This window comes from Scardinius erythrophthalmus (genome assembly GCF_964197995.2).
Source record: "Scardinius erythrophthalmus genome assembly, chromosome: 23".
Lineage (NCBI taxonomy): Eukaryota > Metazoa > Chordata > Actinopteri > Cypriniformes > Leuciscidae > Scardinius > Scardinius erythrophthalmus.
Window position 1 is genome coordinate 8943567 of NC_138243.1, and position 22808 is coordinate 8966374.

Consider the following 22808-nt stretch of genomic DNA (forward strand, 5'->3'; position numbering starts at 1 on the left):
GTTTTGCGTTTTTTTTTATTGTCTTATTTCCGGCATGTCTGTCAGATCAAAATCACTTTCTCTCTCACTCGCCCTCCCCCATCCTCTTCCTCTTTCCTGTTTACTCATCCTTTGAAGTGATAGAGTGTGGGCTTGAGGGCCGAAGTGACTCCTGAGAGAAAGACAGCAATGGAGGATGAAAAAGAGAAGATGAAAGGATCTTTTGGTCTTGTAGAATAGGGGAGATGTGAAGGGGGGGGGGGGTTGGCGGTGGTCTTATATTTTTGTTCCTCGACAGTTGAGGGTAAGCTAAGCCAAAGGGGGTCAAGGAAATACTGACATGCTCAGGAAAAATTTCTGTCAAACTATGAGTTCCTCAGTCCCATCAATCCTGAACTTCCTGCAGGAAACAGATTCAAACTTTCTCATTATTATACGCTACTAACTTATCCACAATTTTCAGTAACGTTGTAGTAGCTCAGTAGCAAGTTACATTTTTTAACAATGGTAATTTGCACATTCTTTCCAGGTCTGTTTGTTTCCTCATCTGAACAGAAACTCGCCCCTTTAGCAGAATCTGGTCCAACAGGAAAGTCCAGACTACAGTGGATGCCTTCTGGTGTTGTTGTTTTTTTCCCTTTATTCTGCCCAAGAAACTAAAATCCAAAAATTAAAAGCATTCCTCTAGCACAAACAGTAGAGCATGCACTATAGCAACACCAAGGTCATGGGTTCGTTTCCCAGGGAATGCATGAGCTGATCAAATGCAATATAAAGTCGCTTTGGATAAAGGTGCCATTGCATAAATTTCAATGTAAAATCCTAGAGTTTTGTAAAAACATGTATCCAATATAGCAGAAATGTTGAAAATATGTATACATATAATATGTACATTACCGTTCAAAGGTTTTAATATTTTTGAAAGAAGTGTCTTCTGCTCACCAAGGCTGTATTTAACAAACCCCCTCATGGGAGAAGAAAGCCATTGTTTAAATGTGACAATGAGCGCTTATCATGATCAACTAAATGCTGGATTTTCAACAAAAAAATGTATGTGAAGTTTGTGGAATATGTCCAAGAGTTTTGCACACCGATCTATTATTGTAGGGCACATGTGTCAAACTCCAGTCCTGGAGGGCCACTGTCCTGCAGAGTTTATCTCCAACCAGCTCCAAAAACATCTGCCTGGAAGTTTCTAGTAATCCTGAAGACCTTGATTAGCTGGATCAGGTGTGTTTAATTAGGGTTGAAGCTAAACTCTGCAGGGTTGTGGCCCTCCAAGAACTGAGTTTGACACCGCTGTTGTAGGGGCATCAACATTTTCACTACCCCTAAACATGATGCTGAACAACATAAACTGTGATCGGTTGCTTTACATGTCAGTCAGACGGCCTCCTGTGCGGTCCTTGGCCAATGAAAGCTACGATGGAGTCTGAAGGTTGATATCTCTATTGATAATGATATCTCTACTGAGCCCAGCCTCTCAAGTGCTTCTTATAAGGAACGCTATTTGTGTTGCTTTTTGCATAGAGTTTTCCGAATCAGAGGTTCAATTCCCTGTTATGATGCTGCCTGTGAAAGCGGCTGCCTATGTAGACAGTAGACAACAAGGTGGCTTAGGAGTAAGATTTAGAACATCAACATAGGGAACATGGGATTGGTCAGTTTGAGATGTCACTCAAATGGGGTCATTGATAGACAATAGGGAGGAGCTAATGAGAATGTTCTGAAATATAATGTCCGTGTTAGAATGAAAGAGATGTGAGAAGATCTGAGCTCTCAACTCGTTTTTATCCATTAATGGTGACAGATGTTCATTATGAAGGTTTACTCAATAACCAGACTGTTTATAAGGATGTTGACAGGTGTGCTTGTGTGTGTGTTTGTAAATGTTTGAACAGGAATGAAGAAGAGCAGAAAGAAAAAAGAGACAGAGAGAGAAAGGAGAATTAAATAAGAAAACACAGACAACGCCGGTATCCAAAAATAAACGTCTCATCTAACACCCACACACAGGAACGCATGCACCAAATAACCCACTAAAAACAGACCCGTTTCTCTTTCCATTGGTCTTACCACCCTATAAGACAAGAGATTCATCAATCATGTCGAGACAAAGTAGTGTCCGTTTACTGCTGACAGCTGACACTGTGTATCAGACCTGTTGAATGGGAAGGTTGTTGACATTGTGCATCTGCTGGAAATTAAAAAACAGAGACTGATGAGGGGATCCGACGAGTGTTTTTGTTTTCTCATGCACACAGTCTGTCTGTGCTGCCCAGTGGACCTTCGCTCCCTCTCGTCCATGTCTCCATCTCAACGCTCCACCACCTGCTGGGCTCGTCGGCACCTCTCCGCTGCTGGTGCCCGCAGCCCGTGCCACGCTGGCCACTACCATCTGCTGAACGTCAGCATGACTCCTGCCGCCCTGGCACTGAGTGGATGGCCAGGTGGTGCTTGTGCCACCCCTCCCCCAACACACTCTCTTTCTTATTACAAGAATACAGATATGGTTACGGGATTGTCATAAAAGTCACCTTAAACTTGTTTATACTTCTCTTGAGCATATGTATAACTAAAGTATGTTAAAGTCATAACGAAATCAGAATGTACCCTTTTAACTTTTGCATCGCATGTTCCTGGTCTTCTTCCAACTAAATGTTCGTTACTGTAACCTTTCATCGAAATGTCATAACTTCTCCTCTGAAATTACTTTCTTTTCAGATGACATCACCAAGGCCACTTCAGTTTAAACCAACGTGTGCTGCTGATGTTTCACAAACACATTAGGTTCTGGCTCGAACACCACAATCCAATCAATTCCTAAAGGATAAAAGTTCCGCTCTATACATGTCTTGTTGGATATCCTGTTTCACGTGGAAATATGTCGCATTATGGAAGTAAAATGAGTTGCAAACACGTGACTTGAATTTATAATAGCATTGCTGTCAAGTTTGAATGTAGAAGCTGGAAATGTCTAAGGCTCTGTTTACACCTGGTGTTAAGATGCGTTTTGGTCGATCGAAGTAGATGAGATAGACACGTTGGCGTTAACACATGGCATTTTAATCCGTCTCCTTTGTCCCATTTCAACCACTTCTGTCCTGATTTCTTTGAAGGGACGGTCTATGAGGGTCTATCGTCTTCAAACCAAACTTGGGTCTCCAGCCGACAGTTTAAATCCCATCTGACTAGCGCTCTTCCCATAATTTTTACTCATAAGGTAAGTAGGCGGAGAGTAGACGTTCTTTTGAGGCTGTTCGAATGTATTCGACCACATGAGTGTTCACACTTCGAATGCAATCCAGTCGAATGAGTTTTCAACTACCTCTGGAAGTGGTCGAAAGTGGACAAGCTCAAAACGTTTTAGACCTGTATTTAGCCTCGTCCACTTGTGATCCGATCGACCAAAACGCATCTTAACACCAGAACAGAGACACACCAATACCCTGCAGGAAAATCCAGCTAAAACTAGCTTAAGGTCAGGCGTTGTCATTGATGATCACTAGCAGGTCCAGTCTAGTTGCTTTAGTTGATCAGCTGGACTTTTACCTGGAGGACCTGGTGGTTAATCATAGTCAAGTTGATCATGGCTGGTAGACCATCTTTGACAAACCGAAAAAATAAATAAAAATCCTTAAAGGGTTAGTTCACTAAATATGTGTTCCATAGAAGAGAGAAATCAAATGGATCATTTGACATGCATGAATAAATGATGACTGAATTTACATTTTTTGGTCAACCAGTACTTTCTGATCTGTGTTTTCCCGAGGGGTAAGCCGTATGAACATCAGATTTGTCCATTTAATTTGTGGATGTGCTGCTGCTTCTGTTCAGGTAAAGAAGTTGTTGCCACCTGTATATTGATTTGATTCCTCTTAGATATGTCTTCCAGCTAGTTCCCTGGTTGTTTTCACACTCTCAGCTTCGAAATGGCCACCTGTCATTTAGGTCAGGGGCTTGCAACCCAGCTGTCAGCCTTACCCCTTACTCAGTCTTTCTATCTCTCTCTCTTATTCATATCTTCCTCTGAAGGTTTAACATCACCAGTACTTCCAGGCCCCTGGGGGCCAGTCATCTGGAATGGCTCTAACACAACTGGAAAATTGGCAAGGTTGGCTAAATCATCGACTGAACTGAAGAAGACCCTTATGTGAAAACCCTCTTAGTGCTTTTACTTGAACTGGCGTCAGCAGGGGGCAGGAAGTGCACTAGCACCTCTAGCTTTCAAATCCTATCCTCCTCAAGAAGGACAGATAAAAGCTAACTCCTGAGGTCGGTGTTGAATGTCAGGCTTGTTGTGATACGATTGAAGAGAGAAGCGGTCATATTGAGAGAAAGAGAAAGAGGTTGAGAAGGGGGAGGTTGGGGGATGGAGAGAGTGCTGGCCATCTGTGCCGCTTTTGTCCTGCTGTGTTTCAGGTAGGGGTGAGAGGGAGACTGTATGTTCTGGGTTTGGCAGGTCAGGATGGAAGCCCCATAGGGGACAGACAACCCAATTGTCAGTCTTGGCCATCCAGTCATGTACGTGTGGTGGAGAGAGCGGCACTGCCATTCATATGGATGCAAACATGAACACACACAATCACATGACTTGCAAAGTAACCAGTTGATTGGATCTTGAACGCTTCCTTGTGGGGAACTGTTCAACTTTGAAAAGGTAACTGGACTTTCATATCGTACAAGTCCTGCAGCCACAATGCCAAGGTTTGGGTGGTTGCCAGAGCATTGCAATTTCTGGGGAGCCCATGGTATTCGCTAGGGCATGCAAGAATGGTTCATGTCAAACCCCAAGTCTCACCTGGTCTCTAGATATGGGTCTGGTCCCTTTAGCTATGTAAGTCTATCAAACTTTTTCTTACTTTTGTCCACCTGGTTGTTAGTCTGATTATTTCAAAATGTAATAACCCACCTATCCTCCAAAAGCCATGCAATTTGAGATATCATACATGTCTGTAGCACAAACATCTGAGAAGAGTTACAATGTGAAGTTCATTACTCGGAGTAGGCTGTTACGATATCAGATTTTTCACTACGCGGGTATCATGGCCAAAATAATTCACGATAGCGATATATATTGCAATATCTATTGAAATCTTGAAAAAAAATAATAATGCTATCTGTCAAATATAAATTAAAAAGAAATTAAATTATTTTATTGTAATATATGGAGTGATAAAGGCTATGTCGATTGGTAATGCATTATAATAAATATACATTATCGAGATGTCTTGAAGAACACAGAAAACTATTATACTGTTGCAATGGTGTGTTAATTTTCTTCATGTTTAGTAAGTCAAAATGTCTCTATCTCTATCACTGGATGTCTTTGTCCATATTAGGGATTTCCTGGAACGTCATAAGTTTTATTACTCAAGAGTCTCACTTTTGGACTTTCTGCGCAAAGTCACCAAGGTCAGGCAAGATGACGAAATCCTAAAAAAATCATACGCGTTAAGTTGTAAAATAAAAAAATAAAAAATGCAGTCATACGTTTTGGTTTAAGCCAAGGCGTACAATATATTCCGATTTCGTCTTGTCATACAAATTGTTTTAAGTTGCCATGAGAATATGGGGCGGAACCAATGAAAGATCATTCAAATGCTGATGCACATTGTTTGTAATATTCGTGGGGTGATTATTTTGCTGATTCTATATTATCCAAAGCAGTTTACAAGAGGCTCAATTTGCATGGGTTACTAGTACCAATTTTTTATCACTAAGCTACCAGCAACAACATCAGCCAATCAAATCTGGATGATAGGAATGTTCTTCCAGGAGCATATGATACTTGGCAAAATCTTTATGGTACTTATATTTTCATAATACCGTCTTTGTGGACGGATAGTTACATTGTGAATACATTGTGATGCTCTGAGTCAGTTTAAAAGCAGTTTTGGCACTGCAGAGGGAGGATCTGGTGTAATATCTAATTATAATATTGCAGGCTGAAGCTCACTAATGAATGCAAAAACATGCATATTTATTAGATTATGCCACCTCTTATATAGATGACTGGGACCATTATGTTGTTCTAGAGGGGAGGGGTGTCTGTTTAATAAAGAGTTGTATTAATGTTTAATTTTATTTAATGAAATCCATCTGTGTACGTTTATGATGAGACATAGAAAAGAGTATTTGTCCTTTCAGGACAGTATGCCCTGTTGTTTTGGTGTGTAAGCAGAGTTTCACACAAACACACCCTTAAAATGAACAGGAATTTAAACACCGTTGAGCTGTGTGTGTGTGTGTGGAGATTGTGTTCCTGGCATGTTGTTCTACAGGAGAGACCAGACTAATGTGTTCGGCCTTGCTTTGAAACTGCCATAGAGGTGTTTCTCTGAGAGCCGGAGTATTCTGCATTCCTTGTGGCCTTGGCTTCCATGCTACAACAATCACAGCACTGAATTACTGTCACTCCACACATACCTGTTTTCATACCCTTGATTGGATTATACAGTTCAGCTCTGCGTGGAACAGATTCATGCGCTTGTCTGGGAGCCGATTGATAAACATTGAAGTCACATTGTATCTCGTCAATCAGACTCACCTTGCTGGATTGTTATGTAGCTATTTGACAAGATGAGCTATATTATATATGCCCAGCAACAAAAGAAGAGCGAATCTGAGACCTCTCGTCCAATCTGAGGAGGCTGCGAGAAGATGATGGTGACTTATAAATCACAAATGTATTTTATATTTCAGTCAATTATTTCAAAAGTGGTGAAGTTCAATACATGGTGTTTCAAATTACATTACAAGATTAAAGGTGTTTCAAATCTATCTATCTATCTATCTATCTATCTATCTATCTATCTATCTATCTATCTATCTATCTATCTATCTATCTATCTATCTATCTATCTATCTATCTATCTATCTATCTATCTATCTATCTATCTATCTATCTATCTATCTATCTATCTATTTATCTATCTATCTATCTATCTATCTATCTATCTATCTATCTATCTAAACATATTTTACCTCAGGTTATCTCTGCAGGATTCTTTGAGTAAGCTCTGTAATAACTAATCATGAGCTGATAATATTTGATAAAAATAGGTGCAATGACAAAATGGTCTGGGCTCTTCCAATTTGGATATTTTCCAGAACACAAGTCCCAGATAAACTTAGCCTCGAGGCTCAATAATTCGAAAGATAACACTGTAAGACAGTCAGATGTTTCGCCAGGTGAAACAGTGTAACACTGTATCAGTTATTGCAGAGCAGCAGCCCTCCAATTAGAGCACGCGCATATCATGACGTGAACGCGCCCGTGGTCCAAATACTTGAGACAGTTGGAAAGCAGAAAGAGAGAGACAGCCGGAGAAAGAAACACTTGACTGGAGGTATATCGGTCCAGCGGGGGATTACGGCCAACGAGACCACGGTAATTCATCTCGTTCAGGACGCTTTAAAACCCTACCATGCCGATAGAAACACGCATATGGTTTTAAAGCGTATCGTGTTGTTGCGATGACTGTTTCATGTGTTCATGAAGGACATCATCTGTGTCTATCCGCATATGTGCTGCTGTTATTAGTTAATGTACAGTATCTGCGGATCCAAGCACATCTATTCGTAGTTTTACCTGCAAATGCCTTCGTGTCTTTCTTTGATGCTTTCAGGCACGGCGGTGCAGTCGCTTCTCGGACGATGGGTTTTGTATCGGCTTTCAAATGGACGAATTACATGCACGCGCGTGCATTTAACTTCACCTCGCGCTTTCAGATGCTGCATTTGGGTATATTGAGGTTGTGCTGGTGCATCTGCTGTAGTTGAATAATTTATTAGGCTGTATCTGGGGCTGGAGGAGAGAAACAAACACTGGCTTGTTATGTGAGACTATTTTAATTGAGGCGAAGGAATCAGTCGCTTACCCAATATAAACTTTGGCTGTTAATTTGTGTAGCCCAATTTTGCTGTGAGCGTGCCATCAAGTGTGTGAAGAGATGGTTTGTTTGCATTAACCGTTTCTATTGTCCTTTAGAAACTGTTACTGCATCACCTGTGAACCATGGGGCAAATCTGACCTTAAATAATTATTCTAGATTAAGGTAAAGCAGGCCACCTTTTAGCTATATTTCAATTCTTTCTTAATGTAGCCTATTTTTTTTTTAATAAAAATAAAAAATTTAATGGAGTAACAACTGTGACCGAAGTGTTCCGTTTTCTATTTGATTCCTGTTTGGCATTTCATAAAATCTTACGTTTTTGTAAAATAAGATTTGTATTATTCTGCTTTTAGGGCCTTATGGATAGCCAGCCTCTTTTAGTTTGTGTTGGCCTATATATTTCACAAATCTGCATTGTGCAGGAGCCATCAATATGGAAACACTTTGCATATTCACCACATCCAGTTTCTCACAACTTATTCAAAACTGTTTGTTGCAGTATTTCGGAAAATGATGCAGTGGTTTTGTTGTTATATAATATAGCCTATTAAGAGAAAATAATAGGGGTCTTTTACACCAGGACATTTAGTCCTCTTGTAGGCCTATCCTCACTGTAAAAAATATTTTCATGATTTATCACAACTTTTTAGCATTTGTCAAATCAACTTAGACAATTAGTGTGGTTCAGATAACATAATATTTTGAGTTTCTATTTATTAAACCAATATCCTAACTCAAATTTTCAATTTTAAAGCAACCATGTAACTTACCTTTTTAAGTTAAACCAACAATATTTTTTACAGTGAGTATGTGTGTTCGTGTAATTCCAAAAAAATGTCAAATATTCGGGGGTCAGTTCTTTTTTCTTCTCCCATTTATCATTAATTTATTTTCATGAAAACATCTAAAACATCTTGTCCTGTTTGTTTCGCTATATTTATCGTGTTTGATTTTAAATAGCCTATTTTTCTTACTCGGGGGTAAACAGTAAAGGTTTGGTGTTAAATATGAGTAGGTTTCCTACCTTATAGGGCATTTGCATGCAGTTTGATAGCAAGTCAAAAACTCCACTAAAATGATCCCGTAAATATTTTCAGATCGAGATCGATGTTGGGAAACTTGGGCAGTTTCACTGTCCTCCGCGTGAATAATGAATTGAGCTCGTGCACGCTTCTGCGCGTTCCTCATTCATCTGAGTGCGCGTGAGTGAGGCAGCAGGCGGAGAAGAGCGAGTCCCGCTGACACCACGATATTAGTCTGAACCTCGACTCCTACACATTCAGGATACTCTTGGATTATTTAACATTTCGTCTTTCACCAGTAAGTAGCGCTTCTGAGTCTTTCTGAGCTCGTGTTTGCGGCTTTTTCTCCTCCAGCCCTGGAGGTTCGCGTTTAAGCGCGTTTGAGACTCTCGTTTGGCTCAACGGTTGCGACAAGTTCCATTTAAAAAGTTGCTTTCTCTTTCTCCAACTCTGGAAAGAGCTTCCCACTCCCTCGTTTAGATGTGTTAGCAAACACATGCTTGCTGGATGTTGTTTTATTAACTGCACGTGATTCTTGTTTTGAATGTTGTAAGAAACTGAAACGTTGTTGTTTTATTTGTCTCAGTTAACCTGTGTCAGTGCGGTGAATGTAACGTTATGTGGCAAAGATGGTTAGTAGTACTGTGGGTTTGTTTTGTTATCTTTTTCCTACAGACACAGTCATGTAGAGGCGGTTAAGTAAAGGTTGATAATCATCTTGCAGCAGGTGTCTTGTAGAGAGACTTCCGCAGTTTCACGGTCTATTCTGTGATAGCGACGCGAACGAATTGTTCTTGTGAGTCGGATCTTTCAATGAATCTATTGATTCGGTTCACTTTACCGTTTGGTACGATACACCTGCGAATCGAATTGAATCGTTCCGAACGGTTCTGGAGTCAATAGCTGACCGATTCATTTGAACCAAAAATTGTCATAATGAGCCTAGAACAGATGAGGTAACTGATTAGAGTAAACTGAAGAATTGATTCAAGGGGCAGAATCTTACTTTAATAGACGAATAGCAGACATGGGACTACATGTGGGAAGTATCGTTCTCTCTATTTGGTTAAAATACTCTCCAAAATATTGTTGTTTTTTCTTACATATATTTAACGTTAGCCTAAAGTTACACGGTAACAACCATGAAAAACCTGGAAGTATCACGAGTCATGGACGTTTATGTATTAATACAAATATAAAGATAATTAAAGCTGCAAGCAGCATTTATCGGGGTTCAAGCAGTTAAGGCCTTTAAGGCATTTAAGCACAAAAGCATCAAAAGTTATTAAGATTTATTTAGCAAGCATGTAACCACTGACATAATAGATGGAAAAGACCATTTACAGCCAATACAGGCAATTTGCCATGGGATATATATGGTTTTAAAGCTTTTTAACAGTTATAGCGCCACCTATGGTCCGATCTCCATAAAATTGTTTACTGTGACCTCAAATTGAACCCATACACATGTGTACTGAGTTTGGTGAAGATATCTCATTTACTTCTTGAGTTATAGCCATTTGAGTAAAATAGGCTCCTCCCACAACGATTTGCCACATTCTAGAATTATTTAATATGATTCTAGCATGATTTACTATCATATACCATGTTCCAGAATGATTTATTAGGATTCTAGCATGATTTACCTTGATACACCTCATTTCAGTATTATTTACTATGATTTACAATGTTTCTAGCATGATTAACCACATTACTAGCAATTATGTGAAGTGTCAGTGCAAATGAGGTGATGAACACTGACAAAATATTATTGTGTTATAATAGTTAGTTATATACGTGATTTTTAGTGTGTGTCCAAGTATGAATGCAAAAGCACATGTAAAAGCTCCAAAACTCTGGAATAGCCTTCCTGATACTGTTCGTTGCTCAGACTCGCTCTCCCAGTTTAAAACTAGATTAAAGTCGCATCTCTTCAGCCAGGCATTCATATAATATTTTTAATCTTACAGTTCAAATTACAATCCGGCCTCTAGTTAATAAACGCCAGAGGAGAACTGGCCCCCGACTGAGCCTGGGTTCTCCCAAGGTTTTTTTTTTCTCCATTGGGTCACCTGATGGAGTTTTAGGACACTATTAGGTCACTTGATGGAGTTTTTCGGTTCCTTGCCACTGTTGCCTTTGGCTTGCTCAGTTGGGGATATTCTGGGGATATCTAATTTGATTTTATCAATAAATTCCACTAGAAACAAACCTTGTTGTATTATTTTAATTTAATACTGTGAAGCTGCTTTGATACAATCTGTATTGTGAAAAGCGCTATACAAATATACTTGACTTGACTTGACTTGACTTAAAATATTTCATTATTGAGTAGAATGGCCAGCAGAGGGCACTAGAAGACCACTTATTGGCTCACTTTCACTTTAAACCAGTTTTCTGCACTAAAGCAAACCAGTTTATCCATGTTAACTCAATGCATGCTTACACACACACACACACACACACACACACACACACACACACACACACACACACACACACACACACACACACATACACACACAGTTTAGTTAACCATGATTTACCATGATATACCACGTTCTAGTATTATTTACCAGGAGATAAACGACAATCTAGTATTATTTACTTTGATTTACCATGTTTCTAGCCTGATTTATCACATTACTAGCAATTATTTGAAGTGTCAGTGCAAATAAAGTGATTAACACTGACAAAATATGATTGTGTTATAAAAGTTATTGCTATATAAGTGATTTTTTTAGTGTGTATTCAAGTATGAATGCAAGCACATGTTGAAATATTTCATTAATAAGTAGAATGGCCAGCAGAGGGCAGTAGAAGACCACTTATTGGCTCACTTTCACTTTAAACCAGTTTTCTGCACTAAAGCAAACCAGTTTATCCATGTTAACTCAATGCATGCTTACACACACACACACACACACACACACACACACACACACACACACACACACACACACACACACACACACACACACACACACACACACACACACACACACACAGACACACACACACAGCATAGTTAACCATGATTTACCATGATTTACCACATTACTAGCAATTATTTGAAGTGTCAGTGCAAATAAAGTGATTAACACTGACAAAATATGATTGTGTTATAATAGTTATTGCTATATAAGTGATTTTTAGTGTGTATTCAAGTATAAATGCAAGCACATGTGGAAAAATTTAATTAATAAGTAGAATGGCCAGCAGAGGGCAGTAGAAGACCACTTATTGGCTCACTTTCACTTTAAACCTCATGATTTTGACCAGTTTTCTGCACTAAAGCAAACCAGTGTTTCCATGTTAACTCAATAATGCATACTTGCTACATATGCTACACACAATAATGCTACACACACACACACACACACACACACACACACACACACACACAATGTTTTAGTGATATTGGTGTCACATTCACCTTCATCACATTCACCTTCTGTCTTCATCACATTCACTATCTGTCGTCATCACCTGCACCTGCTCCTCATCACCCTCCTCATCATCACCTGCTCCTCATCATCATAACCGTCACCTGTTGTCCTTGTCTTGATCTGTGTATTTAAGTTCCCCTCTCATCCATTATCATTGTCGGTTATTGTTTGTGCACTAGCACTCTGTTATGTTTGTTTTCATGTTGGAAAATAAAACCTTTGTTATATTTTTACCACACACACACACACACACACACACACACACACACACACACACACACACACACACACACACACACACACACACACCATCATTTATCATGATTTACCATGGCTGATACCAATACCAATATGAGAAAATGACTATTTTAAACAGCGGGGGGCAGTAAAATACCACTTATTGGCTTAACATGCCATTAATTCATATCATTTTCACCTTTTTAACTGTTATAGAGGCAAATTTTGTCCGATCTGTCTGAAAATTTTCATGCTTGTTCAGGGTGATATTTCACACGTTCTGACTTGTTTTTAAGAAGGTCTGAGCATTGATTAAAGAGATATAGGCTTTCGGGGACACTTGGTAAAGGCCAGATTTTGAAGTGAACCTATTATAGCTATCCAAATGAAGTAGTTCAACTTTTTCTGACAATTATTGATCTAGTGAGTCCAGAGAATTGTATTGCACTAGTTTTGAACATTATGATATGAAAATTATATGATCAGAGATGGAAAAGACCATTTACAGCCAATACAGGCAGTTTACCATAGGAAATATATGATTTTAAAGCTTTTTAACAGTTATAGCGCCACCTATCGTCCGATCTCCATAGAATTTTTCATGCTTGTTAATGATGTTATGTCACATATGCTGACCACTTTTTGTGAAGTTCTGAGTTTTTATTTAGGATTTATAGGCTTTTTAATGTATTTTGACACGCCCATTTTATAAATGACCCTATTAGAGCCATCCAAATGCAAAAGTTCAACTTTTTTTTGATAGTTTTTGATCTAGAGAGTCCAGAGAATTGTCCTAGACTGGTCTGGTTCCGATCGGGCGAAAAACCTAGGACTAGTTCGCAAAAGTAGGTTTTTAACATGTTTGCGAATATTTAATGAACGGTTTGATTGACAGCAATGGTTCTTGAGGCAAAGTTGTTCAGGATGAGGAGATCTATCAAATGATATGCATATTGTGTGGATATTTGTAACACCACGTGATTACAGAGCCATAAAACTCGTTAGCGCCAACTAGTGGCCGATTTCTTTCAAAATTCTTACAGACCTCTAGGGCCTTGAGTCGAACATGCCCATCGAGTTTCGTTCCGATCGGCCTCCGTTAACCTTGTCTAATAGGTGCTCAAATTTCATTGGCCGATGGCGGCCATGTTTTTTGAGATACGCCAATGTCCTCATACACATACATGGCACCTTGGACCAAGACACTGCATACCAATTTTCAAGTCAATCGGACTAACGGTCAGGTGGTTATAGCCTGTTTTATGTTTTTTTCATGTTATAGCGCCACCATGTGGCCAATCGCCGCGGTTTTTTTACTGTGACCTCAGATTGACCTCTTACACATGTGTACCAAGTTTGGTGAAGATACCTCATTTACTTCTGGAGTTATAGCCATTTTAGTAAAATAGGCCCTGCCCACGACGTACGTTTTGGCGCCCCTTAGCGTCCGTGAATCGAAATTTCAACTTTTTTTCGATAGTTTTTGATATTCAGACTCAAGAGAACATTTCTGCACTGGATTGGTTCCGATCGGGCGAAAAACCTAGGACTAGTTCGCAAAAGTAGGTTTTTGACAAAATTCAAAATGGCGGAAAATCTATCATGGCGGAAATGAAATCGGAGATATACGTTTTGTTCGTCAGGCGTCCAGCTTTCCAATGATATAAGACACTTGAGTCTACGACATACGGTCTAGTAGTTATGAGCAGTTTTGCGCTTTTGGTTGCTATAGCGCCACCTATGGGCCAATCGGGGTCATACTTTTATAGGTTCTCCCCAAATTGAGGACTACCATTTGGCCAAGTTTCAAGGTTCCAGCTCTTACGGTTTGGTCTGCACGATGCGTTTAAGGGGAAAATAATAATAATAATAATAATAATAATAATAAAAATCAGTACAATTACAATAGGGTTTCAGCACTTCGTGCTTGAACCCCTAATTATTACATGGCTTGGTTGAATTCTAATGTACAATGCGGTCTGTTATTTCTTGATAACAGACCGCTGCGAAGTATAACTGACCGTTGCCATGAAAAACAGCGCGTTGCTATGGACGCAGAACGGACTTTCTTTGGCGGAAGCAATACATTCGTTTTTAAATCAATAAACTCCTTTTTAAATCAATAATTCGTGTCAAATTATTTATTTATTTTGTAGGTAGCCATGTAATAAGCGGGATAATGTATAGAGAGGCGGCCGTTATAGCGAATAACAACCCCTTCAGGCTGATTCAAGACCACTCCGCTTCGCGTCGGGGTCCTGTTCAGCCTGTCGGGGTTGTTATTCGCTATAACGACCGCCTCTCTGTACATTATCCCTTACCAGAGACAATTTATATGAGACATGCCACTTCCTCAATCCTCAATACAACTATATAAGGAAAACCCGTAACGGCAAAGATGGCGGTTGTATGCACATGTCCCGCCCCTCCCGCTGGAAAGCCAATCATCTGCGTTTAACAGTCAGCAGCTGACCACTAAGGAGCGAATGTACAGTGACGTGACATAACTGCCATATTCAACCTGTGCTTTCGCGCTGTGGCTGCCGCTGAGCCAAAGACGGACGCGCTCAGCGCTTGTCATAGGCTCTATCACAACTGTTCAGTGTTTTAACCACATAATGTTTATTTTAGGTTTCAGACATTTAAATACATATAATTGCTTAAGTGCTTGGCACAACACCGGCATTCTGGATAGAGACGTAAATGAAGTTTGGTGTCCTGAACGTGAACCCTTGCGCATGCGTAGTAAAGGTATAACCTGTGGGGGAAAAGGCATTTTAAACCTTATTTTGGGGCAAAGTCATCAAACTTTTTCAGCGATTTTTATCATATTTTACTGCTGTTTCTATACATGCAGTTTTTATGTCCCAGTGACCAGTGAAAGTGCAGTTCTGACTCTCTGCCCATTCATTTAGATAGGAGCCTGGTCTTGTTAGTCCGAAATAGCTGCCCGGAGGCGTTGCCAAGATGGCGGCCGAGTGGCACGACTTGCCTAAAAGGACTTTGCCCTTACATAATAAACTATTTAGATGTAGTTAATATATTTATAATAATATTTAGGCTAGTTAGCAATAAAATCTCCATAAAAGTATTATTATTAATAGTGGTATTATTATTAAATAGTACAGTACATCCATGAACCACTGGAACAATTATGGAAATTCATGGCAATTCATTGACCAAAAAGTGTGGTAACCAAAGGCTTTAGCCTGCCAAAATACCATACTACTGTAAAACCATGAATTTTGTTGTATATTCAGAATTCTGTTATATCACTTATTTGTATTATTTTGGATAAGTTACCACAATTTTACAACTGGAGTAACTAATACTTTTACAGAAATACCATGGTTAAATTTTTGTGAAGGTGTAGGCTGCATAAATCTGTTTTTACTTCCTCCTAATGTTAACTTGTTAGGCTACACAAGTATGGTGAAGTTATGTTTGACTTCATCTATGTGTGATCTATAGATCCTGAATATCCACTTTCCTTTCACAAGAACAAAGAGCATAACTGTGATGCTTTTTTCCTCATGCGATCAGCTCATGCGTCGCTTCCGTCCCTCACACACACATGCACACACTGTTCTCTCTCCACGACACACGCTGCTGTGAGCCCAGCATCTGAAATGCTTTGGAAATTGCTTGGCACATTGTCTGAAAATAGCTTGTGGCTATCACATATTGCCTCAGGTTGAAATGCGAAAGATTGCACTTGTTTTGTAAGGACTGAATTCCCTTGAGAGAGAGAGCGAGAGAGAGAGAGACAAGTTGAAACTTATTTATTTTTCATTTCTGTGCGGGTCCAACCAAGTTGTTTGTGCCAAAACAAAAGCATGAAAACACATATATAAACTGCGGTGTGTGTTATCTGGTGATGTTCATTGTGTTGACCGTAAGATGTTGGTTATGGAGTCTAAAACTGTGTTTTTCAACCAGTGACCCAGAGTGTGTAGTCAAAGAACAAAATTTAGGGGCCGTTTACACGACACCGTTTTCAACTAAAAACTGAAACCTTTCTAATTAATTTTGGCCTTTCATTCACACAACAACAGCATTTTCGTGACCTTAAAACGCAAACTAAAACAAACAAACAACGGGTGTCAAAGTGCACGTGTTTGAAAACGTAATCGTCTTAAACGTAATTTGTGAAAACTGTGATGTCATGCACATGTAGCTGTAGCCTATATTACTTGTTCAGTCTATAGGGGCGTAGTGTTTCTTTACAAAGTGACATTGTCTTGACAACGTTGTCGTCTGTACACGAAAACACAAAGAAAAAACGTTTCCGTTTTAAGTATGTCGTTGCTTGAAAGACGTGCTTGACAGCTGTTGACTCTTCTGCAAAGACTTTGCTCTTCTGTCAGACAGAATGTGCCTTTTCTATTCCACTGCACTATTTTGACTTAGTTTTCTATGGAAATGCTTTAGACAAACGTGTTTGACTGTTGCCTTTGCATTTTTTGCAGCGTCTCTCGCGCATGACATTGTACTCTATAAACAGGGCACTCAAGTTAAAAGTTTTAAGGGTTGGTTCACAGTGTTTTTGCGGTTAAAATATGAGCATGCAACGTTGTAGTTACTATGTCCCAAAAAATACCAATATATTACTACTATAGGGATGCAGCAGGATATATCGGCCACATATCGGTATTATCCGATATATGTTCATTTTTAATGTTATCGGTCCAATAAGACAATTTGGCCGATATATTAAAGCCGATAAATAATGGATTATTCCCTTCAGATGTGCACTGATTAACATGATGGTTTTGAATGGCTTGAAATATGATTGAAATTACTTCAAAAAGAAAAATATGGTTAAATGTAACATGCAGCGCATGATCTCTCAGATCTGGCTATATAAAATTATAATGAGAACATTATATAGTTGTGTGCTTGGGACATGGCTTTTAATGGTGAGACTATTGTTTTTGTAATTAGGCTCTCAAAACTTATATCAACATTTGGGTTTAGATTTATCGGCTTTGAAATAAAAATGATCGGTTACGACCGAAATGTTCATATCAGTGCATCCCTAACTATTACTATTAGTGTGGTACGTTGTGTGTTTGCTGGGAGGGATTTGCATATCCATGAGTTATTGTGGGTCCCATGGCCAAACTAGTTTGAGAACCACTGGTCTAAAATATTGTTGGTTTAAAATCTCCTCTGTACAGTGTGACATACGAGACAGATGTCGCACAGTCTGTCTGCCTTCTTCCCCAAGATGTTATGGGGTCATATCATAGAGGACAGAACAGAAATATAGACCTGTCTGAAGAGATGACAGATGCTCGGGTCGGGAGGTCAAAGTGCGAATGTCTCAGGTTGCTCTTTGTCTTTGTTTCTCCCAGGCTTAAGGCCCGTTCACACCGAGGACGATAACTACTAAAAATCATTCTCAATATTTAAGAATAGTTCACACCACAGCTAACTATAACGGCACAGAAAAACGATATCTTTGTAATCCCTTTCAGAATGATTTTATCCAGCTGATGAAGGATAAAAACATAGACAGCCAATCAGAATGCATCCTGCTGTCACGAGCTCGAGCATTTAAAGCGGCAGACAAACACGCGCCAGAACGATATCGTCCGCTGGTGTGGATGCTAATATAGTTATCTTTATAGTTATCGTTCTTGTTGTGAACGGGCCTTAAGTCTCTCGGTTATGGCCCACATCGGCCCTAGAGGCCTTAATTTGACTCTCACGGCCTGTTGCAAGGATTTAGCACTTGAATAATCGTTTAAGAGTTGTGTGTGTGGCATTTCCTGAGGGCAGAGGGAGTCAACGGTGGCAGATGTAGCTGACTTTCAGCATCGTTAGGTCACACCGGCTGTCTGTGGAGATTTAGAGGGGCATAATAAACCTGAGAATGGATTTTTCTTTCTCTTTATGGCTTTATTGACATTCCTCCACATTCAGTCTTAATCTTAAAATCAACATCAAATCAGAATGGGCCTTGTTTAATTTCTTAATGCATGTTCCTGGTCTCATTGTGCACAATTAATTGGTGCATGTTGTTCCGAATAAAAAGAAATTGTTTGTCTATGTAATCTCTCATAACTCGCTCTGCCTCTTTGTCCGACACCACAGACTCTAGCTGGATTTAAACACGTCTTCTCAGCTCATTTATCTTATTTGAAATGGATACATTTAATTTCTAGTGATTACTTCACTTTGCCTGCTAGAGTTTTAGTAAGTTGATATTGAGAATGTATGTTTTGGGATTCTTTTTAGTGCAATTAGGTTTTTTTTTTAATTCACACACTCTACACTATCATGCAAAATCAGATTTTTGTTGTAAGTTTTATGAAATGTTCACGAAGGCTGCATTTATGACCAAAATATAGGCCTAGTAATAAAAGTAATATTCTTAAATATTATTACAATTTAAAATAACTGTTTTCTAATATATATATTTTAAAATGTAATTTATTCCTGTGATCAAAGCTGAATTTTCAGCATCATTACTGGTACGTTGATCATCACACTATCATTAGTGTGACATGATCCTCAGTCTAAAATGATTTGATGATCAATAAAAAACATTTCTTATTATCAATGTAGAAAACAATTAAATATTGTGCATGTTTGTTTTTTTCCAGCTATAAATAGCTATGCATGCATATAAAATTACTTAAAAACTAAGAAATTTATGTATTGGGATTTTTGCCTGTATATTCTTCTATTAAATGCCAATATAGTGCCTAATAGACTTGCAGAATATTGGCCGTTTGACAGAATGAGGTGATATTCAGCTGATGAAGTGTTTCTCCATCTTTCTCCCTTGTTCTCTCACTCTTTCACCTTTTTTCCCTCCATCGCTCTCCAGCCGATCGGAGCTATTCTTGGCCTGCTCTCTTGCAGATGGGAAAAGCTGACATTGCTAACAGAGGGGGAATTTGAGCTCGACTCAAGCCAAAGCCCGCTTCCTCCTCCTGAGCCTGTGCACCCGTCTGCCACTGCGCCATCAGGACATCTGATTTACTGTCTGCTGTTTGCATGACAAAGAAAGCCTTTCTGGGGAGAGTGTTTGAGAAAGGGAGAACCAAACAGAGAAGAAGAAGCTTTCCTTTTTCCAAAAGGAGAAGTATTTTAAACAAGTTTCTTGAGGTCATTACCCATTGTACATTGTTTATTGCTGGTTTGGCAATAATCGAATATCAACCAGTTTACAGGCATTACGTCCCACTGTGCCAACTGATTTTGGCCCGTGACTTGGTTGCATCTTGGCCGCTGAATTTAACTCTGTCTGACTAATGAGAGGTGAACAATCCCATAAAAGAACTGGCACATTGCGCAAAGTCAGAATCTAGCAAACAGCAAAGCAACTACAAAGACATCTGTGCTGGTTTAATCATTTGTTTATTTATTTGGTTTATGCCTTTATTAGGCAACAGTGGGGAATTGACAGAAAAGTACAGGACGAGTGAAGAGGGACGGGTAAAAGATAGACCAAGGCCAGACTCGGACCCGGATACCCCATGAGCACAACTGACCTTCATATGTCTGTGCAACAGTGTACATAATTGGGCTAAACGAAGGCAACTTTAAACAAAATTATTTTACTATATTATTATACTATAGAAATAGAAACATTTGAATGTTTTTATAATTAAAGGCCCACTGAAGTGCCTTGGAACGCGCAGCTTTGTTTGATGCGATGACGTCATTTTCACTGAAACAGGAAGCTAAGGCGGGACATATTGAATGGCTCCTCCCCTTTTCAAACAGCCAATAGTGTGTAGTTTACCGCACAGACTGCAAGTCGTACTTGACGGCACCATGGAAGCGAATCCGAGCGCTGATGATACGTTGGATTCAATAGTAGAGGTGTGAATAAATTCTAGCCATTTCATTCTTAACCAACGTTGGAAAACGGAATAAAACTCGAGCGTTTGAGCAACAGAACTCACATCTCCAACCCATATTGCTCCGTGACGCATCAACGGTCACTTTGGCCTGGTGGTATTTATAGCATAGGGGGCGGAGCTTTAGATTCTAGAGAGCATTTGATTGGACAGAAGATGATGTCATAAAAATCCGTGATCAATTTAGTGGAAGTGAGAAGTTTTAAATGCTTGTATCTCCTAAATGCGAATTTTGTCATTGGATTGGAACACACCAGGTTATTCATAACCTTAAGGCTAACATATTCATACTAAAGGCTAAAAAAATCTTACATTTTTATTTCAGGCGGCCTTTAAAGCACTTGATCCAATAATACTAGCACTTTCTCTTCTATTCTATTTTTTTATTATTAAAAAAATAAATGACATGCACTGCATTAGGGAAGGGTCATAGCACTTGCCTATTGTCGTCCTACTGTTAGTTGAACTGCTTCTATTGTTCTCGTTTGTAAGCCGCTTTGGATAAAAGTGTCTGCTAAATTAATAAATGTAAATGATTCATTAAATAAACTTGATCATTAAAGTGATTTGTTCATAAATCATACTATATGAATCGTAAGAAAGGCATGTCTTTGAATTTGTGTTTAATCAAACTTTTATATCGCACTGCATTCTGACTGCAAACTTACAACTAAGATAAAATGTATCTTTCTAGCATGACGCTGTATCTATAAGCGGCAGCACTAATAGCAGGAAACGCTGGTCCATGCTCAATTTGCTAGATAATTGTTAGTTTTCCAATCTAGTAAGCTGCACTGTTGCAAAAGACCTCAGAGTGACATTGTGTGACCCTTGTCTGATAAATGGTTTGTCTGTTTTGGGGTCGAAGGGAGCAAGTGAAGAGCTGGGTACAAGTGTGCATTTGGTTGTGAGTGCATACTGGAGGAAGGGCACCGTGGGACTGGAGCTCCTGAGGGGGTGTGCAGTGGAAAAGTGCCCTGCACTGTGTCAACAGGCAGTTTGTGTAGACGTGCGTGCGTATGTGGTTTTAAGGCAGCTGATGTGCCGACAGGAGCAGCGGAAATGGATCCAGCGATGAGCAGAAACCAGATCTAACGCACACACAGGGAAGGAATGGCCTTGTAAGGCATGTGAGAGTCAGAGAGAGAGAGAGACAGTGGGTCACCATTCCCTGAGACGGACACACACAGACACACACATTCAATGAAACAGCAGCATTTCTAAACAAATCATTATATGCACCACACAGGCTATAAAATAATAAATTTAGCATTATAAAGCTATAAAGGTGTTTAAAACCAAAGATGATTAGTGTTGATTTGAAACCATGTGCTGTTGCTTTTGATTTATTGAATTTGGCAAGCGTAGTAATTAAACGCTGACCTGGGAACAGTTTCTCTTATAATTTAATCTTACAAATCCTAATCTTTTATGGAAAGTATTGTCTTACAGTTCTAAATGGTCAGAATTGAAACGCATGGACACATTGGACAGTGTCTTTTATGCTCTTGGGAATAATTGAAATTCGGTGGTTTACTGTGCAGATCATGAATTTAAAATAAAAACAATTATTTGGGAGCTTTTTTTCAAGAGATTGTAACAAGTTTTTGCTTGCCTATTGTGCTTTCTCATTCAAAACTCGTTGCCTGGTGGTTAAAACATTTGCTGGTTTTATCCTGCCAATTTTGCGGTTCTCGGTACCAATTTTAGTACCAGAGCAAAAGCTGTTCAATTAAGTATACGTCATTTTTTGTTGTTGTATCGTCTGTTGGTTATCATTGCAGTTTCCGATTCAGTCGATTTAAATGTGGTTGTCAATCCAGAAACTTTGAAGTGTAGGCTATTTAGCTGCATAAAAAACTAAACTTGTGTTGAGATTGTTATAAGCAGAAAGCAAGAGAAGAGCCTTCCTTTAATCACGTATCTAATATCTATCAGCGTGTACTGAATATTACAACCAGTAATTATTTTTTTTTTTTTACTGACTGGTACTGGTAGTGTATGGCAACCCTAGTATGAATAGTAAAATAGTAATGTACTGTAAATGCATTTTAATGTGCAGTGATGAATGAGGCAGAACTTGTGTTCAAGGATGATGTCTGCCTCTGCAAGAGAATCTCAAATACACACAAATTCCTCAGTGGATTTGGTCTAAACTTATTCGAGTATTTTAGGATGCACATTTGTTTCTATCAGTAAGACAAACTAACTGCCTCTCTCGAAGCACCTGTGTTTCTATTAGTCTGATAAGATTTTGCAGATTATAAGATTTGTATGGTGTGACAAATATCCTAGGAGGCATGCGTTCGGGATGGGTTTTTGCGTTAAAAACATCTAGGCTTGACA

The 22808-nt window shown here is 39.1% G+C and overlaps 1 protein-coding gene across 4 annotated transcripts in view; it reads left to right on the forward strand.

Annotated features, from left to right (window-relative positions):
* The first annotated feature begins 7225 nt into the window (after positions 1–7225).
* The window catches only part of strbp (spermatid perinuclear RNA binding protein), a 104167-nt gene continuing 88584 nt past the window's right edge, over positions 7226–22808 (forward strand). For 2 of the 4 annotated variants that reach the window (XM_081354591.1, XM_081354593.1), the window contains exon 1: positions 7226–7372. The gene's annotated coding sequence lies outside the window, so the exon portion shown is untranslated. Of the gene's footprint in view, positions 7373–9034; positions 9198–22808 lie in introns of those variants that run through there. The other 2 variants (XM_081354592.1, XM_081354594.1) reach the window with 2 other exon arrangements.